The sequence below is a fragment of the Anomaloglossus baeobatrachus genome, chromosome 6 (assembly GCF_048569485.1).
Source record: "Anomaloglossus baeobatrachus isolate aAnoBae1 chromosome 6, aAnoBae1.hap1, whole genome shotgun sequence".
In the NCBI taxonomy this organism is placed as follows: domain Eukaryota; kingdom Metazoa; phylum Chordata; class Amphibia; order Anura; family Aromobatidae; genus Anomaloglossus; species Anomaloglossus baeobatrachus.
The window spans coordinates 103,394,975-103,418,129 of NC_134358.1; the positions used below are offsets into that span (position 1 = coordinate 103,394,975).

The window sequence follows — 23,155 nt, forward strand, 5'->3', positions numbered from 1 at the left end:
GAGACAGCGGCAGCAGCGGCGGGGCGATCGGAGACAGCGGCGGGGACAGCGGTGAAGCGGGAGCAGCGGCGGGGCGATCGGAGACAGCGGCGGTGAAGCGGGAGCAGCGGCGGGGCGATCGGAGACAGCGGCGGTGAAGCGGGAGCAGCGGCGGGGACAGCGGTGAAGCGGGAGCAGCGGCGGGGCGATCGGGGACAGGGGCGGGCGGCGGGGCGATCGGGGGACAGGGGCGGGCGGCGGGGACAACAACTTACCGCTCTCCTCGGCTTCCAGGGACGGTCACAGGCCGCAGATCCACATTGATTGGAGAGAGCGGTCACAAGACCGGTCTCTCCAATCAGAGCTGGGGGCGAGTGAAGCATCGATCACCCAGCTCCAGCCAATGGCCAGTGCTACAGCAGCACTGATCAGGGCTGGATTTCAATGTTCCAGCCATTTTCAATGGCTGGAACATTACAGTGGCTGTAATTGGCTGAGCGGCGTTCGTCAGCCAATCACAGCCTCTGTAGGTTCGGGGAGGAGGCACCACCCCTCCTGAGGTCAGGCAGAGGTCCCCTCCTTCCCGAATCTACCGTTTAAGTAAATAAATTTCACTCCCCGGGGCTCCGGGACCGCGATTTCGCCAGGACGTACTGAGTACGTCATGGGTCCTTTAGCACCATGTCACCATGACGTACTCAGTACGTCCAAGGTCGTTAAGGGGTTAACTGAGACAAAGAGCTGGCTCCCTGCTGGAAAAGATCTCGCACCCCTGAAAGAGCCACTAAGGGTTCGTGCCCACAATCAGTGTTTGTGGTGTTTTGAATGCAGCAAGCTTCAGCTCCGTCCAAAACGCAGTGTTGTACAGTACAAGTATAGTGGATGGATTTCTTTAAATCCCATGCCCAATATGCTTGTTTTTTCCGTAGCAGACACTGACCTGCGGTGCATCTTTCCAGACCGCAGCATGTCAATTGTTTGCTGCGTATTTGCATGTGTCCTGTGTAGGGAGAACACAAGCAAGAGACTGCAGTGCACTGAACCCTGATCGTGAGTACAAACAGCTGCGGTCTCCTGAGGAGGAGACTCGCGGCCCCGCAGGTCAGGACTCGCTACATCCAGGATGCAGTGAGTCCTGATTGTGGGCACATACCCTAAAGTTTCTAAGTAGCTCTTACTACTAGGAGATAAAATTATGTTGTGAGGCTGTCGAAACTGCACTCATTTGAACCAAACCCTGCTGGGTATTGGCCATAGGTACATGGGGTTTTGTCTTTAATTTAATCTAAAATGTGTGTTCACCTGGGATAAACACATATTTAAATGGGATTCATTGACGATGCAAAAGAGCCGACTCTTATTTATGAGTGGAACCAAGTGATCCAGATCACCAAAAAGTGCCAGATTGTCCATCACTAGCTGTATCCTGATATAAGGTTTTTGCACTGTAATGAAGAAGGCTCGACACCTTCCCATGACATAATTTTTCACAGCAGAGACTTTTTCTAGACATGTCTGAGAGAAGAGCTATGCTGACAGTTAGCCAGGTGAGAGAGACAGCACTGTGCATGATCGATCATGAGATGGATCTACCTGGAGGGTCATCTTTAGGGAAGTTATATGTGCGAATCGGGGCAGATTTAAAAAAAAAGGATATATTGGCACAAATCTAATATATAAAGCTCAGTGTATGTGTGTATGTGTGTATGTGTGTATGTCCGCTAAAGGAATCCGCACCGTTGCATTTACAATCCCGAAATTTTGCACAGACACCCCATGTGACTCAAGGAACGTCATAGACTATGTTTGGGTGGCAAAGTTTAACTCCGCGCTTTACAATTACTCGCCAAAAATCCTGCCGCCATTAAAGTGAATGGAGGTGGGAGCTATAGCTATTAATAGCAGCTCTCAGTGGTTGCTATAGGAACAAAATAAACTGTTAGTATAAAAAGCATGTGTGAGAAAGAGACAGAAAAAGACAGAGACAGATGGGGAAAAGGACAGAGATAGAGACAGAAAGAGACAGCCGGGAAAAGAGACAGCCCTGGAAAGAGACAGACGGTCAAAGAGACAGACGGTCAAAGAGACAGACGGTCAAAGAGACAGACGGTCAAAGAGACAGACGGGGAAAGAGACAGATGGGGAAAGAGACAGACGGGGAAAGAGACAGATGGGGAAAGAGACAGATGGGGAAAGAGACAGACGGGGAAAGAGACAGATGGGGAAAGAGACAGACGGGGAAAGAGACAGATGGGGAAAGAGACAGATGGGGAAAGAGACAGATGGGGAAATAGAGAGACAGACAGATTCACACATAGAGACAGACAGAGAGATGGAGAAAGATAGACTAATACAAATACAGAGAGATAGAAACAGACAGAGACATACACACAGACAGACAAGGAAAAAGACAGACAGAGAGACAGACAGACAGCAACACACATACAGAGACTGGGAGAGAGACAGTTACAATCCCGGGCAACACCCGGGTATTACAGCTAGTAAATAAATATATGTATACATTGTTATAACACCACATTGTGATTTTTGGAAAACCCTTTTAAAGAGAACAAGGGAGGGTCCGGCACCAGTCTCCATAAAATACGTCTTTATTTAGAAATTTATAAAAATAGGGCTTTCATACCATAAAAACAGGAAATGCAATAATAGGAGGAAAATCCTTCACCACAAACGCGTTTCGGATTTTCAAATCCTTATTCATTGTATACCTTTTTAAAGAGCATCCATAATAATAATTATATAGTAATTTGCATATATGTCAGGATTTCTACAAATGAGTATAGAGTATCATAGGACATATACATGTTATGATTCATGATACAACCATGTACATAAGCCCTTTGTATTTTTTCTTTTTCTGGATTTACAGCGCACTGTGGATATTTTGGAGGGTTACGTGAGTATGGTCATCTTCTTTAAATACTTAGATAAATTTCAAAGTACACCGATAGCCTCTACTGATTTGATATTGTGAGAAGACGATTACTTTTAATTACCGCACTTGTTTCAGAACACAATCTCTTGTACACTTTTTATGAAAACTAGTATTATATTAGAGATGAGCGATTTCTATTTCTGCCTTGTGCTCCACTAAAGTTCTAAATATATAAACCTGCTAAAAACTAAAATAAATCTTTAGTGCTTAGGACTGTGCATGATACACATGAGTCACTGTCATCAGCAGGTGCTGAGAGCTTCAGTATAATCTGTTTCTGTCTCCTGTATTGCGTAATTAGTCAGTGTGAAATCTGGCAGCAAAATAATTTTCAATGAGAATTTTGGTAAATATAATTTCGCCCCAACATAGGTATTTTTCAAATAAAATAGCAATAATAAATCCCCACTAGCTAATGTGAGGCCCTGGCCTATCAGGTCGTCACAGGGTATTGTGCAATCTGCCCTTCTGCACAGTATCCAATCCTCCTTCGTTACGAGTCCTGGTCCTTTGGTGTTGCTAAGAACTTAGCCAGTCAAAATCCTAGAAACACTTTGCATCATACCCACCAGACACACCATTGGGGGCCTGAAGGGAATAGGGCCGCCCACTTGGGGGGTTCGTAGGGGAAGGTGAAAAAGTGAAAAAGAGAACTGAGAAAGGAGTGGAAGGAGCAGGAAGTGGAGTGGTGACTCTCTGAGAGGGAGAGGTCACCGGGTTGGAGCAGGGCTCCTCGAGTACTAAGTGGCAGACGTTGGTCTGGGTCTGGTAGGAGCTGGAACCCCGTTCACAGTGGATTGTGTCAAGGGGCACGGATTGCCGAGGAGGGCAGCTGCCGGCCTTGAGCCATCTCTGGGCAGGGGCCAGGGCACGACGGGGTACGCGGACCCTAGGCTTCAAGCAACCCGGTAATTTACCCGACGGGGGTGAAGCCTTCAAGATTCATCCCTCACCCACTCCAAAATCGGGGTACTAGCGCACCGATGGGATAGGACTTTCCCTGACACAGTCCATCAAATCCCAAGCGTGAACCCTGAGCGCAAGCTCACTCCGTTAGCCATAAGAGTGAGCAGGACCCGACTAGTTCCACACTACAGGGTCAAAACAGTGAACAAGGTGCCATGGAAAAGGTCACAGGCTAACAAGCAACACCAAGGGCACGGACCCAAGCGTGCTCCCTCCTGGCTGCAGCGGTGCTCAGAATTCTGGTTTACAAGCGGTCGGTGTCCGTATTCTTGGACTGAGTGAGTATGCAGAAATCCTTCCTTTTCCCAACGGCACCCCACACCTGCACTACCAACACCGGGCCCCGGGGCACAAACCCCCTACCCACGGAGGGGTTAAGCACCTTGCGGCTGCACAATCGCCACCAGGCTCCCACTTTCCCCAACAGCAGCGGGGGAATCCCACCTTACCACGCACCGTGGGTGGCATCACAAACTTCTAACTCCCCTGTACATACTCCTCTTTTCAAACTCGAGTGTCCACACGAACCCCCGTGTCCGGAGACCCTTCGAGCCACTGGTTCCGGATCCGAGCGGCTTGGCCGCTGGCACTGGGGCGCTACACTAATATACAGGAAATTCTTCTGAGTCTTTGCAGAGAGAAATCAGTATGTTCTAAATCAAGGACACCATTCCTCATAGTCAACAGGTTTTTCCACTTTTAGGAATGTAGACCCCAAATTCTTAAAAATTCCTATAATAACAAACCGAGCAAGTTCTTACCCTCCCCGGGTTCAGTGTCAGATACCCATCACCATTGTAGTCAGTGACTCAGCTTAATAACTGATGTGTATATGACATGAGCCACCAAATTCAGTGATTGGCTACAACAGAGATGCATGCTGTCGACCTGACGTCACCAGTGTAATCAAAAGACCAAGTGCTGAGCAGTGATGCGGAGTCGGCAATGGATTTGCTGGGGGTGAGTACCTGCTCTGTTTTGTTATTTTAGAACATGTGGGTTTACTTTCTTTAATTTGGAAAATCCCTTTAAAGGCAGAGTCTGTCACTCCAGGGCAGAAGGCAAGAAGAAGCCGCCATTGACCCAACTGTCCGACCAGTCTGCCGTGCTGCTCAGTCCCCACCCGGCTATTAATTGTATGTATTATCTGAAATGCAGTTTTCAGAGTCAAACATACTGTAAGTGGCTGGAATAAGGTCAGTGGCTGATACATGTCCATGGATTGGGAGGCATGTGTCAGTTCTCAGGTTCACTTTAAAAGCTCTTTTCCACTGCGTACAGCATTCTGATAAGAGAGCATCAGAAGCGATATGCTAATGACCCTCTGCTGCGGGTGTCAGCCAAGAGCCATGCGACTGTGATGCAATCTTGCGATCGTATCACAGCCTCAGAGAAGAGGGAGGGAGCACTTTTTCCCCTTCTCCTCCGCTGCCTGTCTCTGCGTACATCACATTGCGGTCGGATGACATGCGAGTGCAGTGCGATGTTTCACACGCTCCCATAGACTTGTATAGGGGTGCGTGAGCCAAGACTCGCTGCAAAACGCAGTATGCTGTGATTGCACCAAGAGCACGATTTGTGTCGAGAAATAGAAGGAAAGAGGACACTATCTCATTGATTCACACTGGTGCGAGTGCAGTCCGATGTTTTATCGGATCACATTCGCACATGAAAATCGCAAGTGGAAAATAGCCCTAAAGAGGATTTCCAATTTCAGGAAAGTCTATCCCACACATTCTAAATTTCCTAAACTAACAAGCAGAGCCAGTACTCTCACTTCCAGAGTCCATTGCCGGCTCCCCATAATTCTGATTAATTTGTGTTAATGGGGATTACCAACTCTAAAATAGCTCTGTCTACAACATATCTTTGGTATGGGTAATAAAAGGCAAAAACAAAATGTCATTTGTCAGGTGAGATGACTTTTAACCCCCGGGTGATTTTCCGTTTTTAATTTTTGTTTTTTGCTCCCCTTTTTCCGAGAGCCGTAACTTTTTTGTTTTCTGTCGATATTGCCATATAGGGCTTATTTTTTGTGGGACGAGTTGTACTTTTGAATGAAACCATTAGTTTTACCATATAGTGTACTGGAAAACGGGAAAAAAAATCCAAGTGCAGTGAAATTGCAAAAAGGTACAATTGCACGATTGTTTTTGGGATATTTTATTCACCGTATTCACTATATGGTAAAACCGATGCGTTAGTGTGATGCCTCAGGATGGTAGGAGTTCGTAGATACCAAACATATATACTTTAACTTTTATCTAATGGGTTAAAAAAAATTCTGAAGTTTGTCCAAAAAAAGAATGGCGTTTTTTTTTGCACCATGTTCTGAGACCCATAACATTTAAATTTTTTTTTTCATATTTTTTATCAATTTTACTAGTCCCCCTGGAGGACTTTATCACTGCACAGTCTGATCGCATATTCATTTCTGCACAGCTCTGATTAGCAGAAATGCAGCATTTCTGTTAGAGCCGCCGCTCTGTCGGCTTGCACAGGAAATACGCCATGATAGCAACAGGAGTCATCACATGACCCCTCACTACAATGGAAACCATCGGCTCCCCATGATCGCGATCTCTGCCTCGGCCATTTAAATCACACTGTCACATTTTGACAGTGCGATCTAAGTGGCAAGCAGGCATGAGTGGATCCACCCGCACATGATAGCCTCACATGTCTGCTGTTCAAATCAGCAGACATGTGCAACCATCACCGCAGGCTCATTGCAGCAGTTGGCGGTGATTACTGCTATACGACAAGTACGTCCTTGGTCATAAAGGGATTAAGCAAGGTTAGGGCAATCTATGAGCAGGTTTTTGATATGTAATCTGAAGACAGCAGAAAATAAGGGGTAAGACCCAGATTTCAGAGATGTGTCACTTATTAAGTTATGTGCTGTTCTTTACATCAGGCCCGGATTTTGGGGGCCTCCAACATATAGGGATAAATATCTCAAAACATGTAAAATACATGTCTCTTTGTTATGAACCGTTTCTAATGATAAGGAACATTTAACAAAAGAGAAACTATAGAAAGTGTAGGGACTGGCTACGGTCCTACATCTCAGTGGCTGGCACAGAGTCATGGCACCTGCGTCAGCATTCACTGACCTGGCTAGCCAGACTTCCTTAGTACCTGTACCTACTGTAATGATTAGCTTATGGCATGCGGCATCCTTCTCCAATCCCAACAGAAGCTTCTAGGCCCGTGATGGTGAACCTATGGCATGTGTGCCAGACAGGGCAGTCAGAGCCCTTTCAGTCGGCATGCGCCCTGTCGCCCGCCTCATTCAGCCACTTTGAACTGCCGGTGTGATCGCGTCGGCAGTTCAAAGTTGTGTTGGAGCAAATGAGACATTTCTCCTCGCTCTGACACTCCTCCTCTCCTAGGCAGCAGGCCTGTCGCCTAGGAGATGGCAGGAGCGTCAGTAAGCGGTGCCAGCGTAATGACGACTGGTGGCAGAGCAGGAACTGAGGACCTGACCCAGCGGTGTGCAACGGCGCACAGCGGTGGCGCGGGTGCTGGAAGGTGAAGGATATTTTTTTTAAACTGTGTGCGGATGTGTCAAGGTGAGGGAGAAATATGGCAGCATGGGGGAAACATGGCAGTATGGGGGAAAACATGGAAGGATGTGGAAACATGGAGGGATGGGGAAAACATGCAAGGATGGGGGAAACATGGCAGCATGTAGCAAACATGGCAGCATGGGGAAAACATGGCAGCATGGGGGAAACATGCAAGGATGGGGGAAACATGCAAGGATTGGGGAAAAATGACAGCATGGGGGAAACAAGCCAGGATGTGGGAAACAAGCCAGGATGCGGGAAAGATGCCAGGATGTGGGAAAGATGCCAGGATGGGAGAAACATGCCAGGATGGGGGAAACATGCCAGGATGGGGGAAACATGCCAGGATGGGGGAAACATTCCAAGATGGGGGAAACATGCCAGGATGGGAGAAACATGCCAGGATGTGGGAAGCAAAGAACAGATGCTACTAGTAAAAATCTACAACACGCAAAACTCGATCTAAACACTGCTGTGGCATCACTTGCCAGCTTAAAAAAACTATGCTGCATCAAAGCGTGACTCCTTCAAAATTTCTGAGAAGCAAGGCGAAGAGCTGTCTGGTTCATCTGAGTATGTTCAGACAATAACTCGACACAGGCGCCGAAACGTGTGTCTCAATCCATTGGATTACGGCCATACGGAAGAAGTACAACTCAGCCCTTCATTGATCAGTTTATTGCTTCTCTTGACCAACGTCTTCAGGCATATAAAGATATATCAAGCAAATTTAGCTTTTTTAGCCATCTGAAAGAACTGTCTTGAGATGAGCTTAAGGCCACAGCAGAGCAACTCATCAGGTCTTATTCAGATGACTTGAATATTACATTTAGCGATTAACTTTGTCAGTTTGTAACATTTACCAATTTATTCACAGATGAGGAGCCAAAAGATATCAGCACTGAACTTTTCATGTACAAGCTTATCATGGAAAAGGGTGTGCAGGACACTTTCCCAAATATTGAGATAGCTCTAAGGACATATCTAATTTTCATGGTAAAAACTGCAGTGGTGAGCATTTGTGGCGCCCCAGGACCTGGTCGCCACAACAGCATTGCCCCTCCAAAGGGTTCATGCTGAGCCTGGAGGTAATTGGGGGAATCTTTGGCCAGTAAGTTCAACATCCAACGTAGTTTCTCCCTCAGGCCAGCAGGGGGAGCTCTGAACCTGGAGTTCCAGGGAGCATTCCTTAAGTCTGACCTGAGGGAGGAGTTAGAGTTCAGTCTGTAGAGAGAGAGCAGAGAGTCCAGACGCAGAGTGTGCTGTCTTGTGGAACTGGGGCCTGGAGCTGGAATAGCTTGGCCCAGTGAAGCAAGATTTGCAGAGAGGCACAGAAAAGACTCAGACATCGGAGTCTGTGGTTGCCAGGGTATAAAATCCTTCCCTGGTGGCCGAATCCGGAGGGCAGGAGAGCTGCAAGCCCCCTGGCCCATCAGCAATCTGGAGGTACAGCTGCAGTCCAAGGGCCCGGTGTGGACTCCAGCAGAGAAGCACCAGAGAGGGCCTGCACAGCCTACCACACAGAAAAAGGGACGAACCACCGGTCCCAGCAGTAAGAGGGCCATTGCTAAATTCAGAGTGCAGGGTCCTGTAGGAGAAAAGAAAGAACAGGGAGTAGGCCTCATACTCAACTGGCCAAGGAGATCACCCCCAGGTACTTCCAGGCTGGCCGGATCACCTTTACCACCTGTGACGGTCTCCCTGGACTACACTGTTGCCAAGTAAAAGAGGAGAAGGTAAAGAGACTACTGTTTGTGCCTGTTTCTTTCACTGCCTGTCGGCCCTGCACCGTATTATTCACACAACATCACACCATAGACTCTCACGAGCACCAACTGTTGCCCCGGGGCACCGCTCCACCTGTGGGGAGCAGGACCATCCAAGCTGCCATTCCATCAGCCCCGGAGGCCTCCTACAGCAGCGGCGGCCTAATAGCCGCAAACCACAGGTGGCCTCACCACATCCATAAACTTTATTCACCAGCCCTATTTAATTGACAACCACCAGGGCCACGGAGTCGGGCCCCGCCACCACTGACGACCCCCTGACTAGTCCGGCCCGGCACCGGGTGTCCCATAGCCCTGGGGTGGGCGAGTCACGTTCCTTCTCAGAACTCAAATTTATTGAAAACTAATTAAGGACATCCATGAAGCAGGAACGACTTGTAAATTTGGCATCATGAGCATCGAGTCAGATATACTGCGTGAATTGGACTTTAGTGACATCATTAGTGATTTTGCAGCACGAAAATCAAGGAAAGTGCTTGTATTGTAAAAAATGAATGTATTTACCTGAATTACTCTGCGTAAATTATTTTTGTAAATAAACTTGCATTCGTTTCATTTTGTGTTACATATTGCAACACCTTGAAAAATGGGCCTCCCTCCAAAATGGGCCCCGGGCCACCCACCTCTTAAATCCGGACCTGCTTTACATAAATGGAGGGTTCTTCCACCAGGAGATTATCACTGCCTGGACTATAGCTCACATGAGCCCTTGTCCGACCACGCTCCCTCATCTTATAGGGAAAATCAGGGAGTGCTCTGCACCCTTTTATTAATAACATATCTGGAAAAATGTTTAGCCAGGGGCTGTATTACATAAAATGGGCAGTCTCAGACTGGTGATGGGTACACGTTAATAAAGTCAGTCCATCGATGTTAAGTTTTTGGAGACCTGACTGCTATGGAATAAAAGATTTCTGCCTCTTCAGATTCAAAATGTGCAAACTTCTGCTTCCATAGGATCAGCTGGCATCAGATTAGCCCCTCTCTTCATGAAAATAAACATGAACACATGAACGAGTTCATATCTAATTGTGGGGTTATTCAGTAGGGTGGATCAGATGACTGAATGTCCTAGTCTCTTCCTTTTTTCGATTGAGAACCACCTATTCAAGTAGGTGCGCAAAAAAAAAAAAATTGGATCCCTCAGAAATCATTTATACAGCATCCAATTTTTAGGGATCCAGTGCCATTGTTTACGTAAGAAACTAAATTTGGACTCATAAATTTTATTTTTTTCAGAATGAAATTCAGACGATTTTTTTCATAGGCTCATGTGAACATAGTCTTATATGTATGATTTTTTTATAGCTTTAGGGACAAGTCGTGCTCTTTATAGCTCAATGGGAGTGAATTTGAGATACTGGATAATTAAAGAAAATGCACCTAAAATGCATTACATGTACATAATAGAGAAAGACTTGTTTGTAGAACCCAAGCTACACCAGATTGATACATATGTCAATCATCATAATTCTGCTCCCAAAGCCTCAAAATATAATCCAGGTCTACACATAAAGCATGGCTGCCTCTAGGCATAACAAATATTTCTATATATAATGATTCTGGTAGTAATAGAAACTACAATGACAACAACTAAAAATAACGGTCTAAAAATAACAGATTAACCTGATTGCAGAGTAATGAGATATTCACTGTGATAACCTTCAGCCCACTGAGAAAGAAGTCTACTCTATGCTTTTAGAGCACGTCTCTTCTCCCAGGGTTTTATCTGACTTCCCGTCTCTGTAATATGTTTCTTAGCTATAGGACAGCTCTACACTTTTATTGTAGCTCATTTAGGGGGTGTACACATTTTTTTCATGCTATTGGGGTTAAAAATCGATTTTACAATTGCTTATTGCTGGATGCAGAAGGGGTTAATCAGTCAGCCCGTTTTGATGGTCTAATCATATTTATGGACACAGACCTCATCAAAGTTGCATATAAAAGGAAACAAAGACCCCATAAAAGCAAATTGTTGCCAAATTTTGAATGATACATATTTGGAAAAAATATTTAGGCCACAATTTTTAGCCCCAAATAAAAGCATTTAAAGGGAACCTGTCAGGTCCAATATGCACCCAGAGCCATGATCAGTTATTGGTGCATATTTCTAATCCTTGCCTAATTGTCTGTGTATCTAGTAGCATACGTAAAAAGTTCTTTATAAAAAGTATTTCTAAATATTCTTTATTATATGCTAATGAGCGCAGGGACAAGTCACAAGGGTGTTAGTTACTGTGCTCATTCCACCCTCTTAGCATGTTACCACACCCACAGGGGTGTGCTAATATGCTATTCAATGCCCACTGCCCAGCGTCATCATCGGCAGTGACGTGTGTACCTGTGTCCGTTGCACCGCCTCAGAACACTGGGCACAGTGTGAATGCGCATGATCAGAAGTCTCCGGCACTTCTGGTCATATGCACAACACCAATTTGAAGCTGGGATGCGTACACCCGGCTTCATAGTGCGCATGACTGGAAGTCCAGGGATCATGCACACTGAGCCGAAATCCAGAGTCGGGTGCGACCATGCCTCACCTCTGCACATTCATTAGCCTGTTAGCATGCCCACAGGGGCATACTTACATGCTAAGGGGGTCAACTAGCTAAGGGAACTAACGCCCTTGCGACTAGTCGCTAATCTCATTAGCATATAATGAAGGCTCTTTAGAAATACTTTTTCTAAAGATCTCTTTATCTATGCTAGTGTATACAGGGACGGTTAGGCAGGGATTAGCAATATGCACCCAGAACTGCTCAGGGGTCTGGGTGTACTTTATATTGCACCTGACAGGTTCCCTTTAAGTAAAAAAAAGTCCCAAATGGTAGACAACCCCTTTCTACTGTGGACAATTTTAACTTTTTCATTTATTACTATTCATCTTAAAAGAGTCATAATTATTATTTTTTTTTATCCCTTGACATTGTTGTATGGGGGCTTATTTTTTATGGGATAAGTAGTAATTTTGAATGACTTAAGTCATTTTACAATAATGTGCAAAATGGGAAAAAAATCCAAATATGTTGACGTGGGGGGGGGAAGGGATCAATTCCACTATTTGTTTTGTTATTTTTTACATCATTTAGTGTGTGGTATAAATGATCTGGAAAAATAATTTGTTTGTTCATTACGATTTTGGTGATAAAAAGTTTCTAAGGTTTTCAAAAAATATTTTTTGTCACCATTGTGTGAGACTCCATAATGTGCTGTTATTTGACTCCAAAATCAGTACAGTGCAAGAAAAAAAATTGAATGACGCCTCCAGAAGTCACCTACTTAGTAAATTGAGTCCACCTTTATGTAATTTATTCTCAGTATAACTATAGCTGTTCTGTGAAAACCTCAGAGGTTTGTTTCAGAATATCAGCATGATGAAAACTAAGGAACACACCAGACAGGTCAGGCATATATTACGACTGAGCCCTACCACTCACACGGGGATAAACAAACCATGAGAGATGTTAAACATACAATCCATAGATCCCTATTCAGACTAGGAAAAGCCCTAAAGCTGACCCTGATATGTCCCTGCTTATCCATGGAGATTGGCACCCTAAGATTCTGCAATGGTGTCCAAACTCAAAGTCAGCTGACCCTTGTTGTCCCTAACTGTACCCTCAACTGTAAACAAAGTGCAACACAAAATAACAATAACAATAATAGATATACACACAAGCACAGGGTGAAACACGTGGCTAAAGCCTGCTTTACACGTTGCAATTTTGCATACGATATCGTATGCGATTTGCAACGCCCCATCGTATGTGTGGCACGTTCAATTTGTTGAACGTGCCGCACAAATGATTAACCCCCATCACACATACTTACCCATCCATACGACCTCGATGTGGGAGGCGAACGTCCACTTCCTGGAGTGGGAGGGACGTTCGGCGTCACATCGACGTCATGCGGCAGCCGGCCAATGGAAGCGGAGGGGCGGAGATGAGCAGGGCGTAAACATCCCGCCCACCTCCTTCCTTCTGCATTGCAGGCTGGAGCCGCGGGACGCAGGTAAGATCTGTTCATCGTTCCCGGGGTGTCACACACTGCGATGTGTGCTACCTCGGGAACATTGAACAACCCGACGTGCAATTCGTCAGGATTCAACGACGTGCATGCGATGAACATTTTACAATTCAATCGCACGTACTTGTCACACACTACAATGTACCTTACAATGCCGGATGTGCGTCACTTACGATGTGACCCCGCCAACACATCGTAAGATACATTGTCGTGTGTAAAGCGGGCTTTAGAATGTGTTAACATAGTTATACAGGGAAGATGGAAGAAAATGGAAGAAACCCAAAAGACTTACAGAATTTCTGATATCCCCCAAATCCTAAACATAACAGAATAGGAAAAATTCTGTGAAGGGAAACTCACAAACAAACCACAGGGAAAAGCAAAAGAGATAATTCAGCAAGATAATCCTCAACTGAAGAGCTGGGAAATAGCCCTTTCCAAGATGTGATTGGGCGAAGAAAACAAAGATGTGAAAAAAACACCTGAATAGAAATAAAAAGGAAAGCACACCAAAGGAAAGGAAAGAGAAATATCAGCAATAGTACAGAAACAAAACAGGCTGTGGTCCAATAGAGAGGGAAACCGATGACACAACCAGAGAACACCCGATTGAGCCATGGAGTCAAGCCATGACAGGATAAAGTTGTAGAGAAGAATAAAGCGAGGTTAGGTTATTAAAAAAATAACCTAAGCTCTGAACATCTCACAAAGCACTGCTCAATGCATCATACAAAATTGGAAGATGCATGGCACAACTGAAAACCTCCCAAGTCATGGCCGTCCAACTACACTGAAATTCAAAGAAAGGAGAGCACTAATTAGAGAAGCAGCCAATCGGCCGAAGGTCACTTTGGAGGAACTGCAGAGGTGCACAGCTCAGGTGGGAGAATCTGTCTGACAACTATTAGTTGTATACGCCACATATCTGTCCTTTATGGAAGATAGAAAGAAGAAAGCCATTTTTGAAAGCAAGCCTTAAGAAGACCAGTTTGCAGTCAATATGGCGATCCTATCCTTCTGAGCTTTGCACTGTGTCTCAAAAGTAGATTTTGACCATATATGGGATATTTGATACCTCAGGAGAATTTATGTAACAAATTGTTCATTCCATTTCCTCCTGTAAAGGCTACTTTACACACTGCGATATCGGTCCCGATATCGCTAGTGTGCGCACCCGCCCCCATCTGTTGCGCGACACGGGCATATCGCTGCCCGTGCCGCACAACATCGCCCAGAGCCGTCACACATACTTACCTGACCGGCGACGTCGCTGTGACCGGCGAACCGCCTCCTTTCTAAGGGGGCGGTCCGTGCGGCGTCACAGCGACGTCACTGAAACGTCACTGAACCGCCGCCCAATAGCAGCGGAGGGGCGGAGATGAGCGGGACGTAACATCCCGCCCACCTCCTTCCTTCTGCATAGCAGCCGGGAGGCAGGTAAGGGGAGCTTCCTCGTTCCTGCGGCGTCACACGCAGCGATGTGTGCTGCCGCAGGAACGAGGAACAACTTCGTTACTGCTGAAGTAACGATTTCTGAGAATGGACCCCCGTGTAGCCGATTAGCGATTTTGCACGTTTTTGCAACGATGCAAAATCGCTAAACGGTGTCACACGCAACGGCATCGCTAATGCGGCCGGATGTGCGTCACAAAATCCGTGACCCCAACGACTCCGCATTAGCGATGTCGCAGCGTGTAAAGCCCGCTTTAGTCTTTGAAAATTAAACTTTGTGGACAAAGCTATATATTAGTGGATTTTTTTTATATTCACAGCCAAATATTATAGAATTCCGTGAATAAACAATTTTTTAATTGACCATAACACCCCTAGATTAATTCCTTGAGAGGTAAAGTTTCCAGAATGGATTCACTTGTGGGGGTTTTCTGCTGTTTTGGCATTTTAGGGGATCTTCAAATGAGACAGGGCGCCCGCAATCTATTGCAGCCCACATGACACTCCTTCCCTTTCAAGCCCTGCCATGTGCCCAAACAGTAGTTTTCCACCAAATATGGTGTATCCCCGTACTCAGGAGAAATTGCACAACACATTTTATGATTCACTTTTTACTTTGACCCTTGTGAAATGAAAAATTGTGAAGAAAGCAACCGTTTTGTGATAACAATGGTTTTTTTTCATTTTCTACAGCTCAATGTTATAAAATTCTATGAAACAATTTTGTGTTCAAGGTGCTCATCAAACCTCTAGATAAATTCCATGAGGGTTATAGTTTCCAAAATGGGGTCAATTGTGGGGTGTTTCTACTATTTAGGATCATCAGGAGCTCTGCAAACATGACATGGTGACTGCTATCTATTCCAAACAATTTTGTGCTTCAAAATTCAAATTGCACTCTGTCCGTTATGAGCCTTGCTGTGCAGCCAAACAGTAGTTTTCCACCAGATATGGGGTATAAGCATACTCAGGAAAAATTGCACAACAAATTGTACTGTTCATTTTATAATGTTAGCCTTGTGAAAATGAAAAAATTTGGATTAAAGGAACTTTTTTATGGGAAAAATGTGATTTTTTTTATTTTCACGGCTCGACATTCTAAAATTCTATGATGCAGCTTGGCGTACAGTTTTTAGAATGATGTCACTTTTGGGTATTTTCTGTCATATGGCCCCTTAAAGTCACTTCAAATGTTATGTGGTCCCTAAAAATATGGTTTTGTAAATTTTGTTGGAAAAATGAAAAATTGCTGATGAACTTTTAACCCATCTAACTTCCTAAAAAAAAAATGAAATAAAAAAAATCATGTTTCAATGGTGCTGATATAAAGAAGACATGCGGTAAATGTTATTTATTAACAATTTTGTGTGACACATAATTCTCTGGTTTAAGGGCATAAAAATTAAAAAAAATTAAAATTGGCAAATTTTTTACATTTTCACCAAATTTCATTTTTTTTGTCCTAAATTTAATAAGTATAATATCTCAATAAAAACTAAACTTAAAATCACTGGGATCTGTTGAAGCATTCCTGAGGTATTACCTCATAAAGTGATACTGGTCAGAATTGAAAAAAATTGCCTGGTCAGGAAGATGAAAACAGGTTAAGTGGTGATGGGGTTAAGGAGTGGGACTCCTAGAGTAGTGAAGCCTAAGCACTATGTACAAGGGCTGCCAAAAATTAGAAGGATGGAATCTAATGCACCCTGGAAAAGACATAGAGGAGGTCTTTAGAACATTTTTTTTGCCCCATTTGGAAGGATTGGGACTCCTAGACTGGTGAAGACGATGCACTATGTGCAAGGGCTGCCAAAAATTAGAAGGAGTGACTCCAATACATCCGAGAAGAGAAATAGAGGAGGGCCAAAGAAAACATTTTTGCCCTATTTGGAAAGAGTGGGACTCCGAGACTACCAAAAATTAGGATAGCCTCAAATACATCCTGGAAGAGAGGTAGAGGAAGGCCTGAGAATTGCGTTTTGCCCCATTTTGAAGAAGTGGGACTCCTACACAGGTAAAGCCAATACACTATCCACAAGGGCTGACAAAAAATTAGAAGGAGGAACCCCAATAAACCCTGGAGACACATAAAGGGAGCCCTTGAACTCGAATGAGCACCAAGCATCTTGGGCACTCAGATACACAATCACATACGGAGTAGTGATCACACCAAACATTCATTTGATTTAGATTTCTTTTTTGTTTATTCTGTTTAAATTAAGTTAATTTCCAAAAATAAACTATTAACAATTCTACTGTATTTCTGAAGGCGTTCTTTGCAGTATTTTTTCCACAACTGCCTAAAAGTTTTGCTCAGTACTATAAGGCATTGTCTTCTAGCCATTTGTCAAATGCGTTCTGTGGGTCATGAATAGAAATTGGGGCATGTCTACACAGGTTATATTCCCTGCAGAAATCTTCAACAGAACATTTGCCTTACATTTCACGATTTTTACATTGTAAAGTGGGAATTCCTGTGGTGAATATGTTTGACATAAATTGACATTCTGTAGATTTTAAGTCTGGAGCAGCACTCAATTTACTCTGCAGACTTTTATGCACAGCATGTGAATGAGGTTTGGGGTATTCAAGGTCAGGAGCCTCCTTGGCCTTTTCTCTGCACTTGCTTTTCCCAGTCACCTAGCGTGGGCGAACAGGTACATGACTCTGCAGGGAAAATCTGTGAAGATATCAGGGCAATGAACTAGCAGTGTGGTTCCTTTAGGCTGGACTCACACGAGCATATGGCATCCGATGCGAGAGCATCGGATGCAACATGCTAATGACCCCCGGCTCAGGCTCTGCTGCGAGCGTGAACCGAGTGTCATGCGGCTGTAACCCGATCTTGCGATCGGGTCACAGTTGTGAAGCTGAGTGCGGGTGCTGCGGAGAAGAGGGAGGGGTTAATCCTCCCATCTCCTCCATTGTCAGCCTGTGCGTATATCGCACTGCACTGGGATAACATTCGAGTGCAGTCCGATGTATATCTCGCACCCATTCACTTGAATGGGTGCAAGAGATACGGCTGTAGCAGAAAATCTGGATGCGATAAAAGCTGCCCAACTGCTCTCCCTCATTGCCTAACATTGGTCAGAGTGCAATGCGAGATTTTCTCGCATTGCACTCGTCCGATTTTCACGCTCGTGTGAGCGTACCCTTAGGCTGGGACTACAGTCATTCCAGAAAATGTTGGCACCCTTGAAATTATTGCAGAAAATGAAGTATCTCTCTCAGAAAATTATTGCAATTACACGTTTTGTTATACAAATGTTTATTTCATTTGTGTATCTTGGAATAAGACACACACAAAAAAAGAAAAACGGGGAAAAAAAAGGTAAATTGGGCATAATTTCACACAAAACCCCAAATGTGGGTCGGACAAAAATTGTTGGCTTCTTTAACCAAGATCAAGCTTCTTACATCTCCTAACTAAAATTTTAGAGCCCACTTTTGGAAACTGCTCCAGGTTGCTAATATGTGAAGGGTGCCTTCTCCAAACAGCAATTTTAAGATCTCCCCACATGTGTTAAATGGGATTTAGATCCAGTCTCATTGCTGCCACTTCAGAACTCTCCAGCCCTTTGTTTCCATCCCTTTCTAGGTGATTCTTGAAGATCTTTAGGCTTATTATCCTGCTGGATGATACATGACCTAGGATGCAAACTCAGCTTTCTGACACTGGGCTCTACATTGCAACCCAAAATCCTTTGGTGGTCATCAAATTTAATGATACCTTATACATAATGAGGGCACCCAGCGCCAGAGGCAGAAAAACTTCCCCCAAAAATCTTTGACCCTCCACCATATTTCACTGTAGTTAGTGTGTGCTTTTCTTTGTAGGTCTCATTCTGTTTTCAGTAAACATGATGTACTTTACCAAAAAAGCTCTGTCTTGGTCTCGTCTGTCCTCAAGATGCTTTCCCAGAAGGATTTTTGCTTACTCATATACATTTTAGCAAACTGCAGTTTAGCTTTTTAATGTCTCTGTATCAGCAGCTGGGTCCTCTTGGGTCTCCGGCAAAAGCATTTCATTTCATTCAAATGTAAATGGGTAGTTCATCTTGACACTGATGCATCCTGAGCCTGCAGGACAGCTTGAATTTCTTTGGGACTTCATTGGAGCAGCTTATGTACCATCCAGGCTATTCTGCATTGCAACCTTTAATTAATTTTTCTCTACGCTCCATGTCCAGGGAGATTAGCTACACTGCCATGTGTTGTAAACGCCCCAATTATGTTGGGCACCATGTACAAAGGAACATCAAGATCTCTGGCGATGGAATTGTAACCTTGATATTGTTGATATTTTTCAGCAATTTTGGTTCTCACATTCTCAGACAGTACTCTTATTTTCTTTCTGCTCTCCATGCTTAGTTTTGCACAGACAGACACTCAATATAAAGACCGAGTCAACTTTTCCCTTTTTATCTGGTTTCAGGTGTGATTTTCATATAGCCAACAAATGGTTCTTGCCACAAATGAGTCTGAACGAGCATCACAGGCTGTAAAGAAAGCAGCTTGCCGACAATCTTGGAAAGGTGCCAACAATTTTGTCTGACCCATTTTGGGGGCTTTGTGTGAAATTATGCTTAAATTGCCTTTTTTCCTCTTTTTTGTGTTTTTCCAATTATGCTTCATTTTCTGCAACAATTTCAAGGGTGCCAACACTTTTGGTAATAACTCTATACGATTACATGGTAATATACAGTATATCATAAAACTGAAATTGTAGTATCACATTGCATCATTCCATCTAATGGTTTCATATAGTTTGCGCTGGGACATCACATATGTTTCCAAATGTATTGGATTTTCTGCCACTGGTCATAATCTTTTGTGACACACATGTGCCTTATTTGCTATTGGCTTATTCTGTAAGAGCAAAATCACAGCTCTAAAATAGTTGCGTGACACCAAGACAAGTTTCACAACAGTTTTTGGTCACACAACTTGAGAATTCTATGGGGCAACACATGTCGCTGTGTTTTCTGGATTGGTGATGGACTTGGCATTAACAAAAAAGAAAAGCAAGAATTCCTAAATGATCAGAAATAGATGACATATCCTCTAAAAGATAATATCTAAGCCCCCACTTCTAACTTCTTATTGAAGATTAGAGCTAGAAAATGTTTAACTAAAGATGAATTTTATTAAGCCTATGGATGGATAGATAGATAGACAGACAGACAGACAGACAGAGTTGAAACCAGAATTTTTTATAAATTATCTAAAAAAGACACATGTGCATGTTTTTCTCACTATCTGACATGAAATCAGAATAAACCTTCTTGTTTTAGGTCAATTAGGACCCAAAATTATTTATATTTGCCAAATGCCAAAATAATCGGAGAGATAGAAAGTTCTAAGGCATTTTTATTACTTTCTGCAAAGTCAAAAGTTTACATACGCTTAAGGCTACTTTACACACAGAGATAAAACGTTGGCAGATCTGTGGTTGCAGTGAAATTGTGGACAATCAGTGACAGGTTTGTGGCTGTGTACAAATGGAACAATATGTCCATGATTTCACTGCAACCACAGATCTGCCAAAGATTTGTCTCTGTGTGTGACGGGGCCTTAAGAGCACTATGCCTTTAAACAATATGGGACAGCCCATATGATGATGTCATGTCTTTGGAAGCATCTCATAGGTTTATTGGCAACATTTGAGTTAATTAGAAACACACCAGTGGATGTATTTTAATGCACCCCTGAAACACACTGCTTCTTTATGTAGCATCATGGCAAAGTCAAAAGAAATCAGCCAAAATCTCAGGAAGAGAGTTGTGGACTTGCATAAGTCTGGTTCTTCCTTGGGTGCAATTTCCAGATACCTGAACATGCCTCATATATCTGCACAAACAATTGTACACAAGTACAAACAAGATGGTAATGTCCAGCCATCGTACCGCTCAGGAAGGAGACATATTCTGTGTACCAGAGATGAATGTACTTTGGTCAGACATGTGCATATCAACCCAATAACAAAAGCAAAAGACCTTGTAAAGATGCTGGTGGAAGCTAGTAAGATTGTGTCATTATCCACAGGGAAATAAGCATTGCATCAACATGGACTGAAAGGCCACTCTGCAGGAAAAAGCCATTATTCCAAAAGAAACATAAAAAAGCCAGAGTAATTTTTGGAGACATGTCTTGCTGTCTGACGAAACTAAAATTGTACTGTTTGGCCTTAATGACCATGTTTACATTTGTAGAAAAAAAGGAGAAGCTTTGAAGCCTAAAGGGTGCTTTACACGCTGCGACATCACTAACGATATATCGTCGTGGTCACGGTGGTTGTGACGCACATCCGGCGCCATTAGCGACATCGCAGCGTGTGACAGCTAGGAGAGATGATCAACAAACGAAAAAAACGTTGATCGTTGACATGTCGCTCCTTTTCCAAATGTCGTTGCTGTTGCATGCTGATGGTTGTTCCTCATTCCTGCGGCATCACACATCGCTATGTGTGACACCGCAGGAACGAGGAACATCTCCTTACCTGCGTCCATCGGCAATGAGGAAGGAAGGAGGTGGGCGGCATGTTACGGCTGCTCATCTCCGCCCCTCCTCTGCTATTGGACAGCTGCCGTGTGACGTCGCTTTGACGCCGAACGCACCTCCCCCTTAAAGGAGAGCTTGTTTGGTGTCTCCAGTGACATTGCTAAGCAGGTATGTGCGTGTGACGCTGCCGTAGCGATAATGTTTGCTACGGCAGCGATCACCACATGTCGGACGAGCGACATGGGCGGGTGCTATCGCGCATGGCATCGCTAGCTATCGCTAGCGATGTCGCAGCGTGTAGAGCTCCCTTAAGAACACTATCCCAACTGTGAAACATGGGGGTGGCAGCATCATGTTGTGGGGTTGTTTTGCTGCACAAGGGACTTGTGCACTTCACAAAATAGATGACATCATGAGGAAAGAAGATTTTGTGGCAATACTGAAGCAACATCTCAAGACATCAGCCAGGAACTTAAAGCTTGGGCGGAAATGGGTTTTCCAAATGAACAATGACCCGAAGCATACTGGCAAACTAGTCAAAGTCAAAATTTTGGTGTGGCCATCACAAATCCCTGATCTCAATCCTATTGAAAAGTTATGTACAAAGCTGAAAAGGCCGGTGCGAGCAAGGCTAACTACAAACATGGCTCAGCTATACCAATTCTGTCAGGAAGAATGGGCCCAAATTATTAACAACTATTGTGAGAGGCTTATGGAAGGATATCCAAAACCTTGGACCCAAGTCATATAGTTTAAAGGCAATGGTGCCAAAATACTAATGACATGCATGTAAACTTTTGACTTTTCAAAAAGTAATAAAAATGCCTTAAAACATTATCTCCCTCATTATTCTGGCATTTGGCAAATATAAATAATTTTGCTTCCTAATTGATCCAAAAAAGGGAAAAGTTTATTCTGATGTCAGATAGTGAGAAAAACATGCAGATATGTTTTTTTAGTGTATGTAAATTACTGATCTCAACTGTAGATAAATAGATAGATAAATAGATAGATATAGGGCTAAGGGTGGCTTTACACGCTTCGATATTTGTCCCGATATCGCTAGTATGCAACCCGCCCCCATTGTTTGTGTGAGACGGACATATCGCTGCCCGTCGCGCACAAAATCGCGCACCCCCGTCACATGTACTTACCTGCTCGGCGACATCGCTGTGACCGGCGTACCGCCTCCTTTCTAAGGGGGCGGTCCGTTCGGTGTCACAACGACGTCACTAAGCGGCCGCCCAATGAAAGCGGAGGGGCGGAGATGAGTGGAACAAACATCCCACCCATCTCCTTCCTTCCGCATTGTGGCCGGCGGCAGGTAAGGAGATGTTCCTCGTTCCTGCGGCGTCACACGTAGCGATGTGTGCTGCCGTAGGGACGAGGAACAACTTCGCCCCAGCGACAGCAGCGATAGTTGGGAGTGGACCCCCATGTCAACGAGGAGCGATTTTAGATGTTTTTTTTAACGATCCAAAATCGCTCCTAGGAGTCACACACAATGATATCGCTACAGCGGCCGGATGTGCGTCACAAAATCCGTGACCCCAACGAGATCGCTGTAGCGAAATCGTAGCGTGTAAAGCCCCCTTAAGTACTTCTGTAGGCTGTAGATTATGAAATGACATGTTGTTCCAAATTGCAAATTCAACTCTACATCATCAGGGGACTGATCTGCTTACTTGTGCCACAAAATTTCAATTCACTAATAAGGGTGCTGAGTTTGTTTTAATATATTTATATGCACCAAGGCAAATACTGTCCTACTTGCAGACATTAATGCACAATCATTGTATCAATGTATACAAATTATGCAATCAAAGGAAACCCCTAAATGTTACTAATACTGTCATTCAGCAGTATATAAAAATGTATGAAGAGAACACACATCCCAGGACATAAAA

The 23,155-nt window shown here is 44.1% G+C and overlaps 1 protein-coding gene across 2 annotated transcripts in view; it reads right to left on the reverse strand.

Annotated features, from left to right (window-relative positions):
* The window catches only part of PKIA (cAMP-dependent protein kinase inhibitor alpha), an 86,009-nt gene that overhangs the window by 37,341 nt on the left and 25,513 nt on the right, over positions 1-23,155 (reverse strand). The gene's annotated exons all lie outside the window — the stretch shown is intronic.